The sequence below is a fragment of the Mustela lutreola genome, chromosome 6, assembly GCF_030435805.1.
Source record: "Mustela lutreola isolate mMusLut2 chromosome 6, mMusLut2.pri, whole genome shotgun sequence".
NCBI classification, from domain to species: domain Eukaryota; kingdom Metazoa; phylum Chordata; class Mammalia; order Carnivora; family Mustelidae; genus Mustela; species Mustela lutreola.
Window position 1 is genome coordinate 49,474,198 of NC_081295.1, and position 14,655 is coordinate 49,488,852.

Sequence of the window (14,655 nt, forward strand, 5' to 3'; positions counted from 1 at the left end):
TCTCTGTGTTTAAGCAACCCTAGTCTATGGCATTTTTGTTGTAGCAGCCCCAAATGGACTAAGAACAGTCTAAATGTACAGTATGACTGTTAGCAAGCAAAGTTGGTTTTATTACTTTATTATAAGTATTGGTTCATTTTTGCTATGAAATATTATATCTTCACTGTAGAAAATGTAAATCATATGAATTAAGTAGAATAGAAAAATTTTAAAGGTATATTCCTATCACTCTAAAAACATAATCATTGTCAACATGGTAGAGTCTGTCCAGAATTTTTTCCTGTGTATATATATGACTTGATTAAAATAAAGTATGCATTTTAAAGATTATTCCCAATTTGATTTTTAAACTCAGTAATAGCTCAACAACATCTTTCTATATTACTATGCATGCCTGCATCTACATAACTTTTCATTGCTGCATACTATTTTGTTGTGTAGCTATAACACAACTTAATTAAACAAGATGATTGATATTTAGTTGTTCCCATTTTATTCTATTAAATGCTAGCCTGTGAAAAAACATTTTTGTAATCATATCTTTGTGCACTCATTTAATTATTTCCTTAAGATAAATCTGAGAATTAGAACCGATATGCCCAAGAAATGCATACTTCTTTAATGCTTTTGATACATACCACTGAATTGTCTCCCGGGGTGAGCAGCCTCTGAAATGGACCCAGTGATCCTCACATTGGTTTTATGTGGGAACTTGAGTGTGTGCTAGACTGATGTCTCCAACCAACAATCAGAGAGGACTGGAGACCTGTTTCTAGCAGGAACGTGTATCCTCCACTGATTGAAATCTGTACCCCAACTCAACTGGTTACTTGCACTCTTGGGAGAGATCCTGAGCTAGAAGACCAGAGTCTTAACTCATAGAACTGGTGAGATAGAAAAATGTTTATCGCTTTAAGTTTTGGGCAGCTTAAATATATCCTCCCAGCACCCCAAAGATTATTCTAATTGAGAGTACACTAGAGTCTAGTAGCATTCCTCAATGTGACAACCAAAATGTCTCCAGGTGTTGTTAAATGTCCTCTGGGAGCTAAATCCTCCCTAGCTAAAAACCATGGCTCTACACCCAAAGTGACTGGCTAAAGACATTTATATGTAAAGCATATTCTAGACTTTCTTAAAGGAAGAAACGAAGAGAAGGAAGGGAAGGTGGTCAGGAAAGAAAGTAAAAGAGAGGGAGAGAGAGAGAGGGAAGGAGAGAGAGAGAGAGAGAGAGAGAGAGAGAGAAAATGGGAGAGAAAGAAGATAGGAAGAAAGGGGAAAAAAGGAGGAAGGGAGAAAAAAAACTGACGTAGGCCAATCTCTCAAGACACTACAGACATAAAAATACACAAAACGCTTGATATTATGGAATTACATTCAAAAGAAAACTAGGATAAGCTTTCAACTTTTCCTTATCAAAAAAAAAGAAAAAGAAAGAAAGAAAGAAAGAAATCTCAGTACCTTTCACATGAACTCAACTTGAGAGACCAAGATCATTTCTAGTTTCTATTTATTTTGCAAATTGGTTAAAAGTGCAGGACCCGACGTAGAGAGGACCAGGTGTCCAATGGTAGTAATTCCACTAACAGTGATTATTGAGAAAACAGTATAAACATTTTGAACTCTTGTGTCCTTTAAAATATCATTCATCTTCCATGGCTACTATTTTGGAAGCATTTTCAAATGTATAAGGTACTACCCAAATATAGGGAATGTGTATACACTCAGCATTATCTTCTCAAGGGAATTATGGTGTCACTTACTTATTTTCATCTTTCTATTAGCTCACCATATATATTTGGGAGGCTCTAATTTTATTCAAGAGCATACAGAGAAGTGAGGTACTTTTTAAAATGGTAGTAGAAACCAAAGAGAAAGGCCTCTGAGACAAAACAGGTTGGTGGTATAGGTTGCGATTCTAGTGCACAACTGAATTATGCCATCAGTTTCCCTCAGTTTGATTCAGAAATGGTCAAACAGACACTGAGAGGCCCATAGACCCTGAGAGGCCCTTGGCAATAAATACTTAGAGGAAAAGAGTTGGAGCAACCTCTAATGAATGGCACTGACTTCATGAGTGTGCAACAATCTTAACTCCCAAGGGCCTTTTGCTTGGTGCAATGCTCATTGGCTATCCTCTTGAAACTCACACTTTAATGTAAACAGGAGTCCCTGCATTTTTATGTTGCACTGGGCCCTGCAAATTATATAGCCATTCTGTGAGTGAAGGATGTTTTTTCAGAGAAAAACATCTTTTGGTTTTACAAACCAAAAGAATCTCATTCACTTCATCTGAAATTGTCCCTCCCCCTGTCCCTAATGGTAAATTTCCTATCTCTGTAAGTTCTTTGCCTGAGCACTGATCATTGTACATCTGTTGGGCCCTTGCCATGTACCAGGCACTAAGCACTTTCTACGTATTATATATGTTCATGTTGACAGCATCTCAGAGTTCTGTTCATTTTACAGATATGGGAATAGTTAAGAAGTGTGCCCAGGGTCACACAGCTAGTAAGGGGGGCACCAGCATTCAATCCCCTGTCATCTGCTCTCATAACTCCTATTCCTGTCCATACTATGCTGCCTCCACTAATAGCTTCTCTGAGCCCTAAATGGGTAAAATGCACAGTACAGACCCCATGTTGTCTAGCATTTAAATATGGCAGGTGCAGGACAATTTCATGGACCAAAGATATTGGTCATTTCTTACTCCTTTTCTCTTTTTCTTCTACCTCACACTCCATTCATCAATATCTCTGAGTTTTATTTTTAAAATTTCTGAGTTTAATTTCTCATGGCCCTCCCCAATATCCACTCTGGTTCAAGCCATTGCCATTCTTTCCCTGGATAACACATGTTTCTGTGGAACATCAAAGCATATTTAAAATGCGAGTGGAAAAAATTTAAAAAATGTGAATGAGGTCATGGCTCCCCTCTGTCGAGTGGGCTCCCATTTCACTAAGAATAAAATCCTTCCTGCATGTGACCTGTGTGGCCCTAAGTAATGTGGCCTCACCTCCCACCCCTGTTTCCCTTGCTTATTCTGCTCTAACCTCACTGACCTTTACACTGTTCCTCAGCACAAAACAAAACTATCAAAACTTTCTCGTCCCAGGTCTCCCTATGGCACAGTCAGTTGCTTACTTCACTCATGTCTCTGCTCAGATATCCCCTTACCACAGAGGCCTTTTCTGACCGCTCATCTAGAATAGACACCATCTCCTGCAACACTGTGTCTCCTCACCTTGCTTTATTTCTTCCTTAGCACATGTGCTTATAAGCGAGTCAAAGATGTTCTCTGTGTGTTGGCCTCTAGGCTGTTAGTTCAAAAGCCTGCTTGAGCCAAACTCAAATTTTTGTACATCCAATTATTTAAAAAGTAGCCCAGCCACACAGATTTTCAGCCATTTAGAGTTTGCCTGTTCTGTACACCCCTTAAAGCCTCACCCAACAGTTACTGTTCATTGGTAAGATAGGGCCCTATTGTTAGAAGGCTCCAAGCCACTGCTGCTCTTCAGAGCTCTCTGACCCAGAGACTTTCCACCATGCTGCTGAATGATATCATTTAGACACAGAAGCCCTTTCCAACCCTCCCTTCCCGGGGCTTCCTTTGTTTTTCTCTCCTTCCAGATATTAGCCCCCTCACTACAAATCACTAGACTATCTTGTGCTGTGAGGAACCTCCCTTCTCAAGCTACCCCGACCAAGTGCCACCCAGTAGAGCTTGTTATGTGTTCCTGCCTCTCACAGTTCTGTTTTTCCTTGATCAGCCCCCAAATTCTTCTAACTCCACCCCTACAAATCATCACCTTTATGCATTCCCTGTCTTCTCAAAGAGCAAGGCCCTTGTTTTGTTCAGGAATGGCCCCCGCACCTGCAATATGTCTGCACATGACCAGTAGACATTTAGTACGTATTTGTTGAAGTAAGAAATGAATATATATGAGTCATCACTGTTCTTCTTTCCCCTCCACCCAGTCACATTCCTTTATACTCATGTATCGTCATCCTCCAATGATAAATTCTCTTTCATAAGAGAGCAGAGGACATGCTGGCGTACTTAGTGGTGAAATAGAAGGGAACTTGCAATTGGGAAACCATTCCCAGATAAAGGAGACTAGCCTAGGTCTCACTATGTACAGTTCTGGCTCGAGATTTCCACACTTCACCTTGCCCCTCCTGGCAATTCTTCCTTCCTTAAAGTCAGGAGTTGGCAAAAGAGAAATGGAAGCTGCTAGCTCACCAAACTTTCGTACACTTCTCTGTCACTGCAACCTCAACACCTGCACACTGCCTCTCACCAACATTTTCATGAAGACAGACAGGCATCATCCTTTTAGAAGAGAACAAAATAATCCACCTATTATAAGAAAAATGGATAGATTGGCAGTAAATTTAAGGTCCTTACCTATAATATTTGCTGGCAGGCATCCATGCATTCTTAACTGCTTTAGGGAGCATGTTAAATTCTACTGTGCATTTGTTGATAAAGCATGAGAGAAATTTCCTGCACTCCTCAATATAATCTGAAACCCCTTTCAGAGAAATGCGTTTGTAGCTGTGGTTTACTTGGGCATGCACCGTGCATCAGCCCATATCAGGCCATTTTTAGCAATTCACTCCCAAGGGCACACTCCTGATTTGTCATCACTTTGTACTCTACTCATGACATCTCAAATTCTAACCCAGATACCTCCTGCTTATCCACTGAAAGCTCCTACTTCCCCCACTCTGACAGATTCTACTAAGTCTCTTTTCCTTCTCGTGAAGACCTCCTAGTTCTTTCCACCCTCCTGGTGTCCCCCAGCGCAATTAGAAGATTTCCAAAGGGCAAGCGTTTTTTCCTACTTTGTTTACTGATGTATCCCTACCTTTTATGTCTTAAATACATAAATGAGTAAACAATTTGTTTCCAAGATCACATGGACACTTGTGCAAGACTCAGCCAACTGGTCCCTCCCTCTGCAATTTTCCTTTTCTGCAAATATGCCTCAACCTTACTATTCTCATTTTTTTGGGACATGACATCTGTTTCTATTTCGTAATGAAAATATGGAGGAAAATTGATCCCAGGTCTCCCAAACTCCCTTCCTTCTGCCCACCTAAACCTTCTCTACTTTCTCAGAAGGAGAGCTATGTATCCTTCCTTCTTTCCAAGTCTGGTTCTTCCATCCGTACTATCTATCTTCTGCCCTCCCCATTTTTCAGGGAAGGGCTTGCTCAGTCAATGTTCTGACAAACTGGTGGAGTTTGTATCCTGAAAAGCACGTTCCTTCTGTGAGAAGAACTAAAAAATAGAGAGAGGGGATTTCCTGTACTCCGGGGTTAGGGAGGAAAGCTCTAAAGAAGAAGAGGGCAGCGTTATGGGGCTCAGAGTTCATGCAACTGAACACAATGGGGCAGGTTTCAGAGAGAGACCCCTGGATGCAGCGAGTCAGGAGAGGCTCCAGAGAAAGGAGGAGCAGGACTCGGATCTTCAAGATCCCCTCCCCCCCCACAAGAGTGGGGGCAGAGGTGGAACCTACCAGCGGCCTCTAGCAGTGTGCTGCTCCTACCCAGCCCCACTCCTCCCCACGTTCCAAGGTCAGGGATAGAGAGGGCTGCTGGAGAATCAGTGCCACCTTGTGGCCACAGCTGTGACAGCTGCAGAGCCTAGGATGTCCTTGTAGCCAGGGGACTGCTCCGTCAGTTTCCCTGCTTCTTACCACTCTACGCTTCCAAGTTTGGTAATCCTGGGTTTGAGCAACCCCTGAAGAGTTTAATCACTGGAAGTGGAGGAGGGAAGGGGAGATCCTGGAAAGGAAGAAAGACATTATTGTAGTAGCCAAACGGAGACTTCAGCCTCTTTGAATATTGGAGGAGATGTGACATTTTGTACCAGTCGCTCTGGTAATAAATGGCACAATTCATAGTCCTTCCTCTCCTGATCTGCAGTTTCTGTCTTCTACTAGTTCTTTCCATCTCTCCTACCATGAACATAAGCCAGTTCCCTCCATTCTAAAAAAAACAAAAAAAAAAAAAAAAAAAGAAAAAGAAATGGACCTGAAAGACTATCACAAAATCACTGTATTGTTTCCTTTTTAAAAACAAAATTATGGTAAAACATACATAACATAAAGTTTGCCATTTAAACGTGTTTGAGTACAATTCCGTGCCATGAGGTACATTCACATTGTTGCACAACCACCGCCATCCTGCTCCAGAACTTTTTTATCCTCCCAACCTGAAACTTGGTACCCATTCAACACTAACTACCCATTGTTCTGTCCCCTCAGGCCCTGGAAAGCTCCACTCTATGGTCTGTCTCTGGGAATGTGACCCCTCTGGGTGCCTCATAATAATGTGGTATCTGTTCTTCTGTGACTAGGTTATTTCACTTAGCATAAGGTCTGTAAGGTCCATTCATGTGTAGCCCATGTTGAAATGTCATTCCTTTTTAAGGATGAACAAAACTTCCTTTTATGTAGATACCATATTTTTTCATCCATTGCTGGACATTTGGACTGTTTATACCTTTTGATTATTATGAATAATGCTATTCTGAACATGGGTATAAAAATATCTGTTTAAGGCTTTACTTTTGATTCCTTGGGGTATATACTCCGAAATGGAAATCATAGAATTAGAAATGTGATAAATCTATGTTCAATTTTGGAGCGACCCACCATAATGTTTTTGGCAGTGGCTGCATGGTTGAACATTCCCACCAGCAGTATGCAAGGGTTTCCATTTCTCCACATCTTGTCAACGCTGATTATTTTCTTTCTTTTAAAAAAAAAATAATAGCTATCCTGCAATGTGAAGTGGTATTGCCTCCTTTCATACTTTGAAGTTGTAACTTGCATTCACTTACTGTAGTCTGGACACTGCCCTCACTACAGTACTCCATATGCCTATTCCTAAAACTGTCTAGCTCTTGGATAACATCAGTCTCTTGTTTCTTCTCCGTTCTCCCTTGGCTGACTTCTCTACTGACTTGGCAGTTTTGATCACTATCTTTATTAAAATTCTTCCCTTGGCTCCTGCAATCCCCAATACAATATCACTTTTCAGTTTATTCCCCACCCCTGCCCCATAGACTCCCTGCTCTAAATTCCCTTGTTCGTTAACCTTGGCATCACTATCCAACTACCCTTCTAAACTAGAAACTGTCCTCCATACTCAATTGCTCATCAAGATGATTGACTCTATCTACAAAATTCCCTTGAAATCAGAACCTTTCTCCTTATTTGCAAAGTAAATGAGCTCATCCAGACTTCCCAGAGTCCATCTTGATTGGGCCCAGACCTCTCAAATTGTCACCACGTGCCCAACCTCATTTCCTGCTGCAGGAGGTATCTACATAGAAGAATCCCATAATTTCATTACTTAAAAATCCTTCTTTAGTTCCTCAGTCCCTGGCAAAAGGTGGCAAGGCACACACAGTTATTGACAATCTGGTTCTACTTTCCCAGCTCATTTCCAGTTACTCTACTCTGTCCAGCCTTCACAATTCCCCCGGCTTGCATGGCTACTCCTCCTTTGTTCCTGTTCATCACTATGTCTAGAATGTTCATCTTTGCGTCTCCATCTGATGAGCTCTTATTCAACATTGCTTCATCTGAGAGGCTCCCTGGGCTGTCTCAGAGTTATTCAGTTTCTCCTGAGGAAATCAAAATGACCCCTGAAACAGAAATGAATTTATTCATTTAACAAGTGCTTATGAGTGATACTATGTGCTAATCATTATGAGGTACATGAAGCATTTGTCCTCAACTAGCTTGCATAGTAATAGGGGTAGTGGGACATCTAGAAAATAAACGAATAAATACATAATATGCCAGATGGTGGGAAGTGCTATGGAGGAAAAAGAGCAGGGGGCAGGTGTGGGAGTGTTGCTATTTTATATAGGGGAAAAGCCTCCCTGATAAGGCTGAAGGAAGAGAAGGAACAGTGCACACAGATTTTGGGGCCAGAGCATCTCAGGCAGAGGGAAGAGCAAGAGCCACGGTCTATGTAGTGCAAGTCACGTATATCAGGGCCAGCGTGGCTGGAGTGGAGCTTATGAAGGGAGGAAGGTAAAGCCAAGGTCAGGGAGGAAACGACACAGAGAAGTGTCCCAGGTCGTTTATTACGAAGAGCTGAAAGTCATCCCCAAGTTAGTCCAATTCCAAAGCTTATACTCTGCATGACATGGTGGCCATTTGGATTACTGATCATTCAAACACTGAACAATTATTAGGTGCCTACTGCGTGGCAGGTTGTATTTTAGATGTTGAAGATATGCTGATGGAAAAAATACAGTGCTCTCTTTCAAGGAGCCTAGTGGAGGAAGGTAGATACATGTAGACATTCACGTGGCATAGTTTTAGTTACCAAGGCCATGGTCTGTCCAGTGGTTGCACAGAAGTAAATTCTACTGGCTATCTTCAGGAAATGCTTCATGGAGGGGTCAGTGCCTAGGCTGATCTTGAACAAGATACAGTGGCCTCCTTGAAATATTAATCACACCGTCAATGTGGTTATCCCCTTAGGCCTCTGTATTCATTTCCAGGGCTGCCTTACAAAGTACCATAAACTGGGTGGCTGACAACCACCACCAATGAGTGGTTCAGCATTTATTGTCTCCTGGTTCTGGAGGGGAGAAGTCTGAAATCAAGATGGGCCAGGGTCTGTCTGAAGGCTCTAGGGATGCTTCCTCTCTTGTCTTTTCTGGCTTCTGGCGGTTGCTGGCAATCCTTGGCATTTCTTGGCTTACAGATGGATTGTTTCAATCTCTGCCACTGTCTTCACTTGGCCTTCTGTCCTGCTTGTGTCTGTGTCTTTAAATCTCACTCTTTGTAAAGTCCCAGTCATTGGATTTAGGGCCCACCATGACTTCATTTTAACTGATTATACTTGCAAAGACCCTATTTTCAAACAATATCATATTCAGAGTTTCCAGTCGTTAGGACTTCAACCTAGATTTTAGAGGGACAGCACAATCAATTGATAGCAGCCTGCATGGTATGGTGTATTCTACAGGAATGAGTGTGCATTACTTTTATAGTCTGAAAACATATTTCCATTACCTAATGTGAGAGATATTTTTTTTAACCTATTGGATTAGTGAGGATTAAAAGAATGTTGATACCAATTAATGATAAGCTAGGATAAAATAACTCCCATACACTGAAGAAATTATGAAGATTGGTTTAATCATTGAAGGGCAGTGTGACAATAAATTTTAAAATTTTAAATTTTAAATGAGCATATATATACATTCCAACTAGAGATGTCACTTCCTGAAATTTAAATTCGTGAAATAGATGAATGCTCAGAAGAATGTGTATGGAGATATTCATTACAGTGTAGTTTTATGAAACCAGAAAAAAATTGGAACTTACTTAAAATGGTTATTTTTTGGAAATGGTTTGTCAAAAACAGCATTTTATTAAGAGAGTTATCTGGCATGTGTGTGGGTGTAGGTGTGGGTATGTGGGTGTTTACAGAAGAAATGGTCTAGAAGGATGTCTATCGATCAGAATACCTAGAAGTACAGATGTTCCAGGACTAAATGTTAACAGTGCGTTGGGACAAGGGAGAGTCCAGATTACCTGATAGTTACCTGAAATGATACTATGACTGACCTTCCCTGTGCCAGCCCACCCATGCACGCCCTGCTCCAGAAGGCGGATCTTGGTCCTTCCCCAGTGGTTCTCTACCTGCCCACCATGGCTTTGTTGCAAAGCTAGGATGGGAGTGTATGCCAACCTACTCTGGTTCTAGGTTTGTTTCTCCGTGGTGGGTTTTTTAGGTAATATTTATTCTTTATTACACTTCTCTGTACATTTTGACTTTTTTTTTTTCTGCAACAAATACCTGCTACTTTTATAATAAGAAAAACATTATGATCTTTTGGAAAAAAGAGACGGGTAGGTGTTTACCAGGCAGATGGCCGGGGACAGGTGGGGGAGGCCGTTCCAGGCAAAGGGAGCCACAGAAGCACAGATGGGTTGGAGGAACAGGGAGAATATGTGACATTTTAAGTAAAGTGCAATTCCAGCCACATTATTAGAATTTAGGAGATCGCAGTGAGGAAAGAGGGATGGGGAAATCAGACAGAGGTAAGATCTGGGAAGCTTTGTTTGCCATGCAGAGTTTGCTTTTTTACATAGGTCATAGGGAAGAAGGGTTTTAAAGAGGATAGAGAACTGATCAGATACTACTTTAAGAACAAGTCTCAGGGGCGCCTGGGTGGCTCAGTGGGTTAAGCCGCTGCCTTCGGCTCGGGTCATGATCTCAGGGTCCTGGGATGGAGTCCCGCGTCGGGCTCTCTGCTCAGCAGGGAGTCTGCTTCTCTCTCTCTCTCTCTCTCTGCCTGCCTCTCTGCCTACTTGTGATCTCTCTGTCAAATAAATAAATAAATAAATAAATCTTAAAAAAAAAAAAAAAAAAAACAAGTCTCAGGTGTGTGGGTTGGCTCAGGTGGACAGGGAGGGAGAGGAAGGTGAGAATAAGGGAATGTGGGGAGGCTTCCACAGTGGCCCAGGCCATGCCGAGGGCCTGAGGCAGGGAGAAGAGGTAGGGAGGAGTAAAGGCATTGAAGAGGTACTAAGAGGGGAAATCATCGGAACCAGGAGACTGCTAGTCTGTTGAGGGGGGAGAAGGAGAGGAGGTGTTGGGTTTGAGTGACTGAGGGGATGGCACTATCAATCACTGAAGTAGAGGACGGAGGAGGGGAGGGAGCAGAATTGGGGAGAACGTCCATGAGTTCACTTCGGGACATGTTGGGTTCTGGGTGGGAGCTGTCCAAGAGAAGAGCAGTTGGGTAATCATCCATGCTGGTGGAGAGTTTGAGGGAGATCCAGGCTGAGGATACATACATGAGGATGTAGAACACATGGGAGTGCCAGAAGTTGTAAGAGTACGGGATGCCCAGGAAGACCAAGGTGCCATGAGGAGAGACCTCAGGGCCAAACCTAAAGTATCAGTTAGAGCTCTTCAGTTGCAAGGAATTAAACATAAACAAAAGAATACAGAAGAGCTTATCGAAAGCCTGCTGAGTGGGTCACAGAACAAATAGCCAAGTAAGGAGGCCTCAAGGAGGACAGGAAGGAAGGGAACTCCTGCATATCTGGGCAGAATCTGTGGCCCACTGGCTTTGTTAGTTCTGGCTGCCCTCTAAGAACGTCGTAGAGCAGTAGCTGAAATAAAAGACCTTTATTTCTCTCAGTTCTCAAGGCTGGGAAGTATGACATCAGGGTGCCAGCACAGTTGGGTTCCAGTGAGGGCTCTCTCTCTGCTTCTTCCTGAGGAGGAGAGAAATGGAGGAAGTAAGCGCTCTTCCTTTCTCATGTAAGAGAGGTGGCTCTTCTGACAGAAGTACTCACTCACAGGGCAACCTGGAATGCTCCTGTGCAGGCTGAAGCTGCTGACCACAGGCAGAACTGCCTTTTTTTTTTTTTTTCCCCAGGGAAGCCTCAGCCCTGATTTTAAGGCCTTTCAACTGAATGAGTCTGGGCCACCCAGATGCCCTAGGATAAGTTAACTGATTGTAGCTTTCATCACATCTACAAAAACCCTTGCTTATAACATTTAGACTAGTGTTTGGTTGAATAACTGGGAGCTGGAGCCTAACCAAGTGAATAAATCAGAAAGATCATCACAAGCATGTTCTAAATATTTAACATACTCTAAACATTTTAGCTAGAACATTCTTATGGGAGTCCCTGGTTACTCCAATTTTGCAGATGAATTAAAACTGTGAAGGAGTCAACAACTTGTCTAACCTTTTTACCCTTAGTAAAATGTGGAACTAGAGTTTGACCCAGGTAATCAGACGGCGCAACCAACCAGCTGAGCCATTTGCCCGACTGCCTTGTTGGAGTAGGAGAGGATTAAGGCCTTGAGAGCAGAGACCAGCTGTACTCACTGTTGTATGCTTAGCACCTCGCCTGGAAAATAATAGGGACCCAATTGTTGAATTAACTAGTTAGGATATAAGATTTAAAATAGTCTGTGTATACTCAAGGGAAGATCAATAAAATCTATTTAATGGGTTCCTCAAACTGCAAACTCCTAAAAACAATTTTCTTAATTTCTATTTAAGTGTTCTTTGGTTATCTAAAGAAATTAAGTAGTTATTTAATTCAGAGCTGAAGATTTTAAGTAAAATACTTGAGCAATTTTTTTCTAAATTGCTCCTTTAATTTTCTACAATGTGGTTTTATCCCTTTATGCATGATATGAAGCCAAATTCCATATGTAATTAAAATTCAATACTTTTATGAGAATACAGAAGGTATTTTCTTCATGAGTTCTTTCTTTGGAAACTAAATAGAACAAGTTTAAATTTACTTAGTGACAAAAATTAAATTGGTGTTTTCAGTATGTATTTTACTGACATTAGGTCCAAACAAAATTAGATTGCAAAACAAAACCTGCGTAACCCATAAGATTTCTTTTTCAATTAAGAAAAGTAAAAAAACGAAAAACAAAAAGCAAAACCCCCCAAAAAACAAACCAAAAACTAGTTATTCGATTCTGGATAATCCAAGTAGAGAAACACTTCACAGAAGAAGTGAGAAATGGGGCATATAAATCATATTGTATTTGTGAGGCTTCTTTTAAAAATCAATGATAGTTGATGTTCCATAAGAACAAAAATCTGAAAGAAATGAAGCGGATCTGAGAGAATCCAAAGCCCTAGCATTTTTGAACCAGAAAGGAACCTTCAAGAATATTTGGTCCTTTGTAGGGCATCTGGCAGATAAGACCTAGAGGCCCAGTTGGATAAATTATGTACGCTGGCGGAAGGCATGGAGTGAGAGCTATTTGAGAGGCACAAATGTATACTTTCCAGGCCTGCCTTGCCTGCCCCCTGGACCACCTGGGATAGCTCCTTTGGGAGATGGTCCTGTAGGCAAGTGTCCATGATTTCCCCAACAATTAACCACTGGCTCTTAACTCATCTGTAGTTACTCTTTTCTCCCTCCTTCAGATTCCACGCCTACCCCAGCCTTATAGAGACTCTCATCCCTCTTCAGTTTAGGACTCCATTTACCTGTTAGTGTTTTAGCTCTGTTTTCTCCCTTGGGATTGAGGGTTCCTAGGTTCTTTGGATTTGAAGTCTCTGCTTCCTCTTCTGAACCTGTGGACAGAACGAGACCCTACAGGGTATGGGGAATGAAAAGTTCAAATACAGTGCTATATCCTATATTTGAGATTAAACTTGCTGAAGAATTCTATTTGTAAGATAATGTCTGAGGTAGTTTCCAAAGGGGACAGTTATAGTCTTGGTTTCTTGTGCTTTTATGGCCACAGAAACCCAGACTCAGCCAGACCTTTCAGTCTGTGTCTAGAATCGAGCTTGTGAGTCGTGATTTACAGCATCCAGGTTGAGGGGTCAGTCAGTAGTGGTTCAAACAAAATCAGTGTCCAGGAACATCAACCCATTTGCCTTCAGAAAATTCTGGCTCTTAGAACTTCTTTACATTGAGCTAGAAAACTGTCCTTCTGAGGCTTCTCAGGAAGTGAGAGCGTTGAATTTTAACTGAGGCCCATGCTCCAGGGCCCATGTCCCTTGTCTCTTTTGCAGTAATTCCTTTGAATAATCACTCCCTGCTGAGTCTGGATTTGTTTTCACTTGACAGAACTACTGTAATCATTTCAGTCTATCCCTGCATTCTCTCAATAGGGGCAATGTGGCCCCCAAAGAGAAGAGAAGTAGTTCTTTGGGAGAGGAGGCAAGGAATCTTAACTCTTTTTATGTATCCAACACAGAAATACATAGAGTGCATAAACAGATGTAGAGTGTATATGTGGTATTAGTTATTTCACAGTGAGGGTGAAGCAATTAGGATAAAAATATCTAAAAAGGCTCTTTAGGGAGGTAATTACAAAAAAAAAAAAAGGGAAGAAGAAGAAGGTTGAAGAACCTTCTTCAACCTTCTGTTGAAGGTTGAAGCCTGTTTTGGCTTTTCCACATGAGAACTCTCCAAATATTTTTGGGCAGCTGTCCTATTCTCACAGTGTGAGGCTGGTAGAGCATGTACCAAGTCAGTTCACTTGGTCATGTAGTTCATCCTTGTTCTGCTTTTATCTGCATGGATTTCCCTCTATTGAGCTTTGAGTGGTTCATTCTTGCAGGAACTTAAATTTGTTAGAATCTTGCATCATGTAATGATTAGTTCTATCAACAATAATTATAGATGTCTTTTGAGCCTTGCAAATTTGAAAACACAGACTGACAAAGAAAATATCTAAAAAAGAAAACAAAGAATGCTCCTCAATTAAACTACTAAACGAAAGTGGAACTCCTCTCTCTTAAGTAAACACTATGCATTTCTTGTTGCTATTCTAAATTAATTTATTATTATTATTATTATTATTATTATTATTATTTTGCTCAAAATGGCATCCTGGAAAATTCAGAGACAAAGTCAGTGCCAACTCAGTTCAGAGCAAAAATTCTTTTCTTAAGCATCTTGACTTCAGAGGTGATCAATTCCTCTTCTATCCCAACACTGGTAGACTTGCTATCTACTGGTCCAAATCATTTTAATGTGGAAAAACAGGTCCTTTCTGTTGCCACTCAATGAAATCTCCTCTGTCTCCTCACCCATGGCCACAGCATGTAATCTCCATCTGACATGATAATATGTGTTCGGATTCATTAATCTCTGAAAGGCAATA